Here is an 11,698-nt window from a genome sequence, read left to right on the forward strand (position 1 = left end):
GTGAGCCACTTTGAGGTTCAACTCAATTACATGGAAAAAGGAGATAAGACAAACTGATTTTAAAATTTCTATTCAAGAGAAAATAATTAAGAATAAATAAGACATCCCTACAAAAGTACAAAATAGAGGGACTTCCTTATTAGAAATTGAGAATTTGTCATAAAGCTCTATTTTTTCAATTGGCCTAAAATTAGGTGTAGAGCTATACAAATTGATGAATAAAATAGAAAAGATGGCCCAGAAACAGACCAATACAAAAATGGAAATTTTGTTTGTGACTGAGATGACACTGCAAGTTGGTTAGAAAAAGATGAACTTTTCAGTAAGTGATGCTGGAAAATTAGTTACCCGAATGTGAAAAGGTGAAATTGGAAACCATCTCACACTGTATATAAAAAAATCAAACCCTCATAGATTAAGACTTATATGTACAACGCAAAACTATAAGGTTGAGAGGAAATAGTAGGTTTTCAGTATGTTTCCACTTGAACAAGTACAAAACCATGCAAAACTACATAATATATTGCTTAATAATACAAACATGATTAAATATAAATAAAAATAAGGGAAAGATAAAGAGAAAACTCAGAATTGCATTTCCTCTTAAGGGACACAGAGGACCTAAATGCTCTTATTCTTAAATTGGGTGGTGTCTACACAGAAGCTTGTAATTTTATTATACTTCATACCTTTTTTTATATACTGTATACCACTTTTATGAGGATTCTTTTGTTCCTACATATGTCTTTTAAAAGATTTAAAATGTAGAAATGGAAGGCATCAGTCTCATTGAAGTATTGTGAGTATCAATCATGAAAGTATTTGAAGAAGCATTAAATAAATGTAAGTTATTTTTACCCACTACACTATGCACTTCTTGAAGACAGAATTATTTTTATTCATCTTTGTATTCAAACTACAGTGTCTGAAATATGGTAGGTACTTAAGAAACATTTTTTGAATGAATGAGAAAGCTATTTAATGTTAGCATATATTAATATAGGTTTTTAATCTTGGTATTATTAGAACTAAGCTGCTCCTTCTAGTAGTTACTAACAAACATATCATTCTATTCACTTGTTAATTTATTCGTTCTTAAAATCTATATATATAAAAGCCTAAGTGACCGTTATGACCGAATGACCAGAATGACTAGAATAACCAGTCGACCAGTCGCTATGATGTGCACTGACTACCAGGGGGCAGATGCTCAACACAGGAGCTGCCCGCTGGTGGTCAGTGTGCTCCCACAGCCAACCTCCTGTGGCCCCTTCCTCCACTGGCCAGCCAACCAACCTCCCATGGTCCTTCCCCCTCCCTGGCTGCCGGCCAACCTCCCGTGGCCCTTCTCCACCCCCAGGAGCTGGCCAACCTCCCGAGGTTCCTCCCCCTGGCCAACTGGCTCCCTGATAGGCCTGATCTCCTGCCAGGCCGAGGGACCCCATCTGTGCATGAATTTGTGCACCGGGCCTCTAGTATTTAATAAGGCCAATGATGTTCCAGATATACTGCTGTTATTGGGGGGAACTGAGATGAACTATATTTGTGTCCTATTTCCAATGAGCTCAGAGTTTAGTGAAAGAGACAAATGAATATCTGGACAATAATGTTTACTTCTGTAAACCACTTGCTAGTAGTGATAAGACCATCCCTACTATGTTTAATAACATATACCTATCTTCCTGGTTGCCTTTTTCTTTTCTTTAGATAATAAGTACATTTTCAAAGTTTGCCTTGATGAGTGGTAAATTAACTTACTTAGCTCTATTTCCCTGGCGCTCCAGGGAAAAAGGATTCTATTCTCACATGAACTGAAGGCTGGGGAATAAGCATGTTCTTGCCTTTGAATTGAGTTTAGTTCAGACTGGAATCAGGTGTGAACATAAAAGGGATCTATTTAATCAACACCTGTGATGGGAGTAGTGACACTCAGTGAGAAATGCTTTAAATACAGAGAGTTTGTATTTGACAGACTTCAGCACCTGGCTGGCGACATAATAACAAGTGCCAATATGGGGCTTGATAGCTGTGGGAAATATGAGAGCAACCTAGATGAAGTCCACAACAAGACTGAAGAAGATTGCAACTTCAGCTCTGTTGACACTTGGGTGATTACATTAAAAAAGACAGACAAGTGTTGAGGACAGGATTTCCCAAATCGTATTCCTTGGAATGTCATTCCTTCAAAGATGCTTTCTAAAAAAATAAATTGAAATACATTTGGGAAATGCTGTTTCTCTCCTTTGTTTGTTTGTGTGTTTTTTTAGACTCACAATGCATAATATTATGTTAAAGGCCCCCATGAAACCAGTTCAACTTTGTTTAGAAAGATGACAAAATGATGTGAAGAAACTGTTCAATTTTTGATGAGTCTGTCATTTCTATTTTTAATTGTCTTGTTTGCCCAACAATAATTTCTTCAGTGCCTACTATAGGGCAATGGATAATTGACTTTTAAATACTAGTGATTTTGGAGAAGATAAAATAATTCTTAAATGAAAGAAAAAAAATACGGGCCTGGGTTATTGTCTCTTGGGTCCAGAGCATTAAGTGCATATAGCAAACAAATGAAAATGTCTTGAATATCTGCTGGGAAAACACTGTAACACCTAGTGACAACTCCTGAAAGTGTGGGGATATCCCATAGATGGTTTTCCATACCTTCCCCGAATGGAGATAGTGGCCCTCACAAAACCAACATCACTGAAAAGTAAATGAAATTTAGATAGGTCATGAATTAAAAAAAATTATTGCAAAAGTAATTCTTATTAATAGAAAATGTAAAAGATATAAATATGAAAAAGGAAATAAAAAACCCCAGGAATATATATGTATTCTATCTATATATTTAAAACCCTAATATGCAAATAGACTGAATGGTGCAACAACCAAACAACTGAACAATTGGTCGCTATGATGTGCGCTGACCACCAGGGGTGCGCATAGAACATGGTGGGCATTGGCAGCAGAGCACTGAATATGGCAGGTGTCGGCTGCGGCTGGATGGTGGAGCAAGTAAGCGGGGGCACCAGACCAAGGTGGGGCGCCAGTCTCTGTCATCGGGGTGAGCCTCTGGTGGTTACTGAAAGTTCTTTGCTCCCATGTGCCACGGTCCCAACCGGCACTTGCACCTACCGCTGGCGCAGGCCCTGCTCACACCTGCTGCCAGCCCCAATTGCCCCTGAGGGCTTCTCCACCTCCCCCTGCTCCTGAGAGGTGATTGCAGCAGCAGCCACTGGTTGCATCCACTGACGGCGATGGCCCCACTCGAACCTGCTTCTGGCGCCAGCCCCAATCGCTCCGCGCTGTCAGTGGGTGCGAGAGGGGCTGGTGCCATCAGCACGTGGGAGTGGCTGTGGTGGTGGGAGCAGGGCTTCCGGCAGATGGAACAGTTGGGGGGGCATGGCGGGAGGGGCCTGGCAGGGGCACAGAGGATGGGCTGAGACCTGCCCCTATGCCTACTGGAGCCTCATGGCCCACAGTTTTTTTCAAGGTGCAGAAATTCGTGCACTGGGCCCCTAGTATATTTATAATACTACTAAAGGCCTGATGCAAGAAAATTGTGCAAGAGTAGGCCTTCCTTCCCCTGGCTGCCGGCATCGGCTTCTCTCTGGCACCTGGCACCCGGGCTTCCCTCACAGCCCTGGCTTCATCCTGAAGGTTGTCTGGAAGGATGTCCAGAAGGACGACCAGTCTAATTAGCATATTATACTTTTATTATTATAGACTAGTGGCCTGGTGCACAAAATTCGTGCACATTAAAAGGGAATTAATTAGAGGAAATATTTTAATATTGCTATTTGCCCTTTCTCTATAATAGAAGTGTCAGAGATGAAAGAAATTTAGTAAAATGTATTTAAAATCTTCCTCCTATCAGAGTCTGGGGCACGCTGCGGGACCCAGAGTCAAGTCCCTGCCCACCCGTGTGCACCTCGAAATTGTGTGAGACCCAGACCCGGCCGGCACCACCCCCAACTGGGCGAGATCCAGACCCAGCCAGTCCCACTCCTGTCAAGCCCTGCTGGGCAGGGGGCGCAGCCTCAGGTCCCCCATCCAGCCCTGCTGGGTGGGGGACACAGCCTCAGGTCCCCTGGTGGACCCTCAGGTCCCCCAGCCTGGCATCGGGGCAGGGGGCATGGCCTGAGGTCCCCCAGCCCAGCACCTGGGAAGGGGACTTGGCCTCAGGCCCCCTGGCCTGGTGCTGGGGTGGGGGCATGGCCTGAGGTCCCCCATCAAGCCCTATCGGGCTGGGGGTGAAGCCTCAGGTCCCCAGCCCTGGCCCGGCGCCACACAGCCTCAGGTTCCTGCTGATTGCTCATTATGGCTCGTTATGGGAACCCCGCCTCTGCTGTGGGCCCAGCCATCTTGTGTTACGGGAACCCTGCCTCTGTTGTGACAGTGTCATCTTGTAACGGCGTGACAGAGTGAGGATCAATTTGCATATTACCTCTTTATTATATAGGATAAATTGTACTGAAACTGTAATTACCATAAATGTTTTTATAGCCATATTTCACATAATAATATTTATGTATATCTACTTATATCAATGAATATAAATCTAGGTTATATATATATTTTTAAATATATTTTATTGATTTTTTTACAGAGAGAAAGGGAGAGGGATAGAGAGTTAGAAACATTGATGAGAGAGAAACATTGAACAGCTGCCTCCTGCACACTCCCTACTGGGTATATGCCCGCAACCAAGGTACATGCCCTTGACCGGAATCAAACCTGGGGCCCTTCAGTCTGCAGGCCAACGCTCTATCCACTGAGCCAAACCAGTTAAGGCTATATTTTTAAATTATTGATTAATATTCCATTATTATATCATAATAGTTTAACCTTTTCTTATTATGAACATTTAGGTCATTTAAAATTTTCTGTGACCATAAATAACACTGTAATGAACATCTTTTGTATGTTTGAAATTTATTTCTTCAAAATAAATTCTGATAAAGTGGAAATGCTGGTCCTAAGGATATACACATTTAAATATTAAAAATTTCTCTCAAATAAGGGGTACCAATTTATACCCCACTTGTAGTGATTATGAATGTGTTTATCTCCATGTCTTCACAACCAGAAGAATATACATAAAACACTGAGTTTTATGCATAAAACCAATATGACAAACATGCCTCATTGTTTTGATTTGCATTTCTCTAACTACTGAGTTAGAATTTTCTTTTTCTGTGTTTACTGCTTGCCATTTGTTTTCTTTTCTTTCTTTTTTTGTTTTGTTAATCCTTACCCAAGGATATCTTTTTCCATTGCTTTTTAGTGAGAGTGGAAGGGTGGGGGAGAGAGAGAAAGGAGAGAGAGAAAGAGAGAGAGAGAGAGAGAGAGAGAGAGAGAGAGACATGGATTTGAAAGAGACACATTGGTTGGTTGCCTCCCACACTAGCCCTGACCATGACTGGGGATTGAACCTGCAATCCAGGTATATACCCTTGACCAAAAATGGAACCCAAACCCTTTGGTGTTCAGGCTGATGCTCTAACCACTGAGGAACACCAGCCAGGGCTGTTTTCTTTTCTTTAATTACTTCCTTATTCCTATTTTTTGTTTAGTTTCCCTTATTGAGGTTTTGGCTGCCTTTTTACTGATCTGCAATCAGATTTTTTTGTAAGTGTTTTTTTTTTGTTTGTTTCTTGCTTTTATCTTTTAATTTTGAACTTATTTTGGGCTTACAAATTTATAAAAATAGAAAATAGAATTCTTATATATACTTTAACCAAGCTTCCTCTAATGTGTTAATCTTATTTTTCCACAGTACAATCAACAAAACCAGGACATTAAAATTGGTACAATATTATTAACTAAACTAAAAACCTTATTTGAATTTTACCAGAGTTTCTACTATTTTTCTTTTTCTGTTCCAGTCTGCAATTTAGGATCTTACATTGCATATAGCTGTTATTTCTCCTTAATCTTCTCCAATCAGTAACTGTTCCACTATCTTTTATTGTTTTTCATGATTATGACACTTAATGAGAACTGGTCAATTATTTTATAAAATGTCCCTCAATTTGTGTTTGTCCCATGCTTTCTCATAATTGCAATTATGTTATGTATTTTGGGTAAAAATTCCACATTAGTGATATTCTGTCATTCTCAATGCTTCATATCAAAGAGTACCTGATGCTGATACATCATAATGCAGCTGAGGTTATCGTTTGGTTAAGGTGGTGTCTGCTGGGTTTTTCTTCTGCAAGTTTCTGTCTTTCCCTTTCTAATTAATACAATTACCCTTGAATAACATGGAGATTAAGGGCACCACTCCCATGCAGTAAATATCTGCATATAACTTTTTTTTTTAATATTTTATTGATTTTTTTACAGAGAGGAAGGGAGAGGGATAGAGAGTTAGAAACATCGATGAGAGAATCATTGATCAGCTGCCTCCTGCACACCCCCTACTGGGGATGTGCCTGCAACCAAGGTACATGCCCTTGACTGGAATCGAACCCGGGACTCTTCAGTCCCCAGGCCGAAGCTCTATCCAGTGAGCCAAACCGGCTAGGGCTGCATATAACTTTTGACTCCACAAAAGCTTAACTACTAATAGCCTACTTTTGACCAGAAACCTTACCAATAACATGGCAGTCAATTAATATGCTTTGTATGTTATATGTATTATGTACTGTATTTTTACAATAAAGTAAGCTAGAGTAAAGAAAATGTTATTAAGGAAATCTAAGGAAGAGAAAATACTTTGCAATATTTATTGAATAAAATCCACATATAAGTGGACCTGAGAAGTTCAAACCCACATTTTTTCAAGGGTCAATTGTATCTTTCTTGGGGGAGATGCTTTGAGGCTAGGCAAATCCAGTTTCCATCAACTAATTAAGTTCTTGCTTTACATTGAATAAATTGAAACCGAAAATTGTGTATAATAAATTATAGATGGGATTGTAATAAGACATATTTAGGATATGAAAATCACTAAGCCCATTTTCAAACAACAGTCTTTGTCTCTATATTTTAAAAATATCTGTGAATAAATATTTTACACAATGTTTTACATGTTATTTATAATGCTATGTAATGTTTATATAATGTTTTAACAAACTAAAATATTTGATTTATTATCCTTTATTTCCTATTTTCATTAATGTTTTTCAATTAACAACCTAGTATTGGCCCTGATTATATTTGATAAGAAGGCTTCTATTGTATAAGAAATTCTATGTGACACTGCTTGATTAAAACCTTAAATCTGTGGGAGATAATTTAAAAAAATATTAAACACTAAAGGAATTGTGGCTTCCCGTTACTTTATAATGGATCAAATAATATCCTATGAATGTTGACATTGCAATATTCTCATTTTGCATATCTTCTATCCTCTAACAGATGCAATAACTTCAGAGAAATAGTTCAATCGTCCTAGAAAAAACTAGACTGAGTTTGAATTCCAAATTTGCCTCTTATTAGCCATATGACCTTGGGCAAATCAGGTCACCCCTCTAAGTCTCAGATGCCTTATCTGTCTCACAGGGCTGTTATAAACATCAGCTGATAGAACACTGGCAAAAGAGGTTTGTAAACTGTAAAGCAATAAACACATGCAAGGGATTATTGTTACTATTATTATCTTTTATTAGTTTGTAAAGCCATTCTCCGAGGTATAAGTGTTGGTTACTGTGATATCAATTTTGTTTCTAGGGATAAAGGGTTGTTATGAAGTATATGGCATGTGCTACAATATATTTTGTTTTTGTAATACACAGTATTGCATTTGATTCATTTCTATATTATCTTCCTGGTACAACTTTCCTACTACACTTTGACAAACAAGGAATGAGCTGCTTATCTATAAAGATTTATAGCATAGGGATTCTGTGGTCTTGGGAAGATGTCATTGGCAGTGCAAATAACAAGGTTAACATGGTTGTTTACAGAATAAATACAAACCAGTTAGTATTTCATCATGAAAACCAGTTTAAGCTCTCTTTAGATAACCTCTTATAATTGAAGTCCTTTCATAAGCTGGACCTTTATATTGAGTTTTGTCAAATTCAAGGTCAGACAAAAATTCTAACATTAACAGGTTCAAAATTGTGGCTATTGTCTTTTCATGAAATATACTAGTTGTTGCTTGCCTTTCTATCATCTTCCCTTTTCTTATATCTCATATGTGTAGTTAAAAAAATAATTTCATTAAGTTGAATTAGTCACAGTGGAGCAGAAGTTTTGCCTTTTGGTTTAGTGAATGCCTTCTGACTTATTACACCCACAGTCAAAAGCAGTTCATTCTGATTTGATAAATGCATTGAAATACCGGAAATTGTTTCATCCTTTCTCTTTCTTGTCTTCCATCTTTTGGAGCAATCAAGTGAAACATCCTCTAGGTTTCCTAATCGAAGCTGTCTGCTCTGCCTGGTGTTAAAAATGTGTGTTTCAATAAGTGTTCCTGTGTGACAGTAGGTTCCCCAGCCCTAGCTGGTTTGGCTCAGTGGATAGAGCGTCGGCCTGCGGACTGAAGGGTCCCAGGTTCAATTCTCGTCAAGGGCATGTACCTTGGGGGTGTGCAGGAGGCAGCTGATCGATGTTTCTCTCTCATCGATGTTTCTAACTATCTCTCTCCCTTCCTCTCTGTAAAAAATCAATAAAATATATTTAAAAAATAAATAAAACAGAACACCTTAAATCAATTTTCATTATGCTTTTAACTTATATATATGAGTGTGAGAGAAAAATATCATGTCATTTTGCTAAGTAGGGCACAGACCATCTGTAGTAACTTCTATTCTTAAATTTTTATCCATGATTTTAATGCTAGTAAACATTCATGGAAATCTGGTTTAAAACATCATTTAACTTTTAAGAAGTTTCACAACGTATCATTAATAGCATAAGAGCAGTAACTCAACATTGCTTGCTTACTAGATCACTTGTTAATAATTAATTTGAAGAACATGCACATTTAGGGTTAGTATTTGACATAAGATGTTTGTGAAACTGTGCTGCCTGAAGTAACATCAATGTACAATGCTCTCGTGGTCATAATTACTTTTTGTTTTTGTTCCCAAGAAAGCTTGCATTCACTTTAGCAATGACTCTTCTCTTTTCTTCTAAAGTGAAAACTCCCTTTATTGTATGCGAAGGAACCGCTGAGCTAAAGCCAGCCCAACTCCCTTTATTGTGATGCCATAGTGATCTTTTCTGTGATAACTTTTTTCTATTGCACAGTCACTGGAAGGGAGAATCACACTTCGCTGAAATGTATATAGTAGCACAGAATGCTACTTAAGCCCCCAGATAACTTGCTGAGAATGTGATGAGAGGACAATGATTGAAATCATGTAGCAGTGGTTTCCCTACTTTAAGGAAAACGAGAAAGAACTGGTATAAAGGTGTGGTGGCACTTTGAGAAGACATGCACCTGCCATCAGATGGTGAAGTGATAGACAGGTATCTAAGCTGCCACTACCATAAGTTGATGCTGAAATTATATGAGTTCCTGAATGGTAGTCAGGAGTTCTTTATTGGTAGGGATTCTATAGTTTTGGGAAGATGTCATTTATTGAAATCTCTGCTAAGAAATCAACAGGATGAATTTTCCTAGCTTGGATTCATTTCAAGAGATTAATTTTAAGAGAAAGTATTGTCTATTTCCTGTATGTATTACTACCCATACACAAAAGCAATACTTATCTACAAATGATTGCATGGAAGTTTTTTTCAAAATTTTAAAATTAAGCTTAACTGTTTGACAAATGCTTAAAGAGTCTTTAAAGTTTAAAATTGATAAAAAAATTGCCCTGCTCTGCTTAATCATTGTTATTATTTGAATCTATGATTCAATGTAAATGAATATTATTGATTAAATTGGTTCATTAAATGTACTATCTACTATGTATCAAGTACTGTGCTAAGTGCTGGGAATACAGGATGGGCAATACCTGGTTTTGTGTGACTTTTGTCCTTAATAAATATAGTGTATATAGGGGATGGGATGGAATTCTCTTCTTAAGCAGAGAAGCAAATGTGATGGAACATCTCCACATCTGTGTAATATAAATTCTTTGTTCTTTACCATTCAAACTACTAGAATATAGACAATGGACTATTCTATTAAGCAATTAAAACCTGTGGTTGCAAAAATGTAACATGGTCAAAGTGATCTGTGGCGGCGATATACTAAAATCCAAGAAGATGGGAACATTTCCTGTATTCAAAAGGAAATAGTGACTCATGCCATTTTACATTTAGGGCCAAAGACCAAAGAACATTTTGACTAGCTTTCTGAGGTCCCTTAAACCCAAGTGTTCAGTATTTCGAAACATATTGTGAAGGACTAAGAAAGAAGCACCAATGAAGATATCCATCTCCTCCATTCATCTTGAAATTCCATTATATCTAATTCCCTTGTCTGTGCTGTACATCTCTTCTCTCCTCTTCCATCTTGCTAATCCCATATATACTTTAGATTTCAGCTTAAACTCCAGCCTCAAGGGAGCCAAGGCACCCCACACAATGTCAGGGACTTCTGTTGTGTGTGCATACAACACCATGGCTTTTCCTTCAGATCACTTATCGCAATTGTTATTTGAATGATCATTTATGTCATTATTTGTTTAATGTCTGCTCTTGTAGATTGATAATATTGGTAACTGGAGGTTTAGGAATTTGCAATTATTTCACAATAGAAAGATTTAAAGGCTAAATGAAATAGAAGGCAATTTTTATTTTTTATGTAAAAAGAAAGGTACAAAAATGTTATAATAATGTTAGTTTCATAGAATGGGAAATGTGTTTATAAAGTAATAAAACAGTGGTTAAATAAGGAGCTACAAAGATATAAAGTGTAGGTATTCATATGTTTTAGATGACTTTTAAAATCTTTATTGTTGAAAATATTACAGATATTCCCCCTTCTTTTCTCCTTGACCCCCTCTACCTTGTACCTGCCCCTCCCAGGCCTTCACCACACTATTTAGATGACTTTTTAATTTTAACCTTAGTCTTTCAAAGACAGTTGGAAAGAATAAATTTTTGAATTGTGAATTGACCATTAGGGGCAGCTATGTGAGTATTGTTTTTTAAAACTCTCCTCAAATCTCATGTTATAAAAAGCTTTTCTGTTAAAGGGAGTATTTCAAGGAAAGATTGCCCACTTTAAGGGCAGTTGTTACAGGGCAGGTTCCCTGGGAAGAAAATTCGGAGAAGATCATCATGCAAAAAGTTTACCTGAGAGCATTTTCAACACACCTATAGGGGAGTGAAGACTGCAGGAGGAGGCAGAGGGAAAATGAAAGCTCTGATGTTCTCACAACAGACACCGCAGCTTACCTACCCATCAGGAACTCTGGAGCTTAAATGGCCCTAAGCCAAGGGGATTGAGCAGTCATTGGAATCTAGTTACCCTGGGAAGGGACCATGGCATTGGGAGAGGTGCTCTCCTTGGCTGAGGACAGTCAGCTGTGAACTGCCCATCACTTATACTCTTTGCAGCTGGGGAAAGTATATTTCAGGCCTGAAGGGAAGGGGGTGATCTGGGTGGCATATTGCAATGTCCACCAAAGTCCACTCCTTGTGCCATTCAGATCCATCTGGCTTGTAAAAGTTCTAGAGACAGCTTCCTCAGGGTTTCGGTGGATTTCTTTGCCTGGTGAAAACTTTCAAAAGGAATGTTAGTGGGATGAACCGTAGCTCCCACTGCTACAGCTGGTCTTGAAGCTGG

The sequence above is a fragment of the Myotis brandtii genome, unplaced genomic scaffold (assembly GCF_000412655.1).
Source record: "Myotis brandtii unplaced genomic scaffold, ASM41265v1 scaffold90, whole genome shotgun sequence".
NCBI lineage: Eukaryota > Metazoa > Chordata > Mammalia > Chiroptera > Vespertilionidae > Myotis > Myotis brandtii.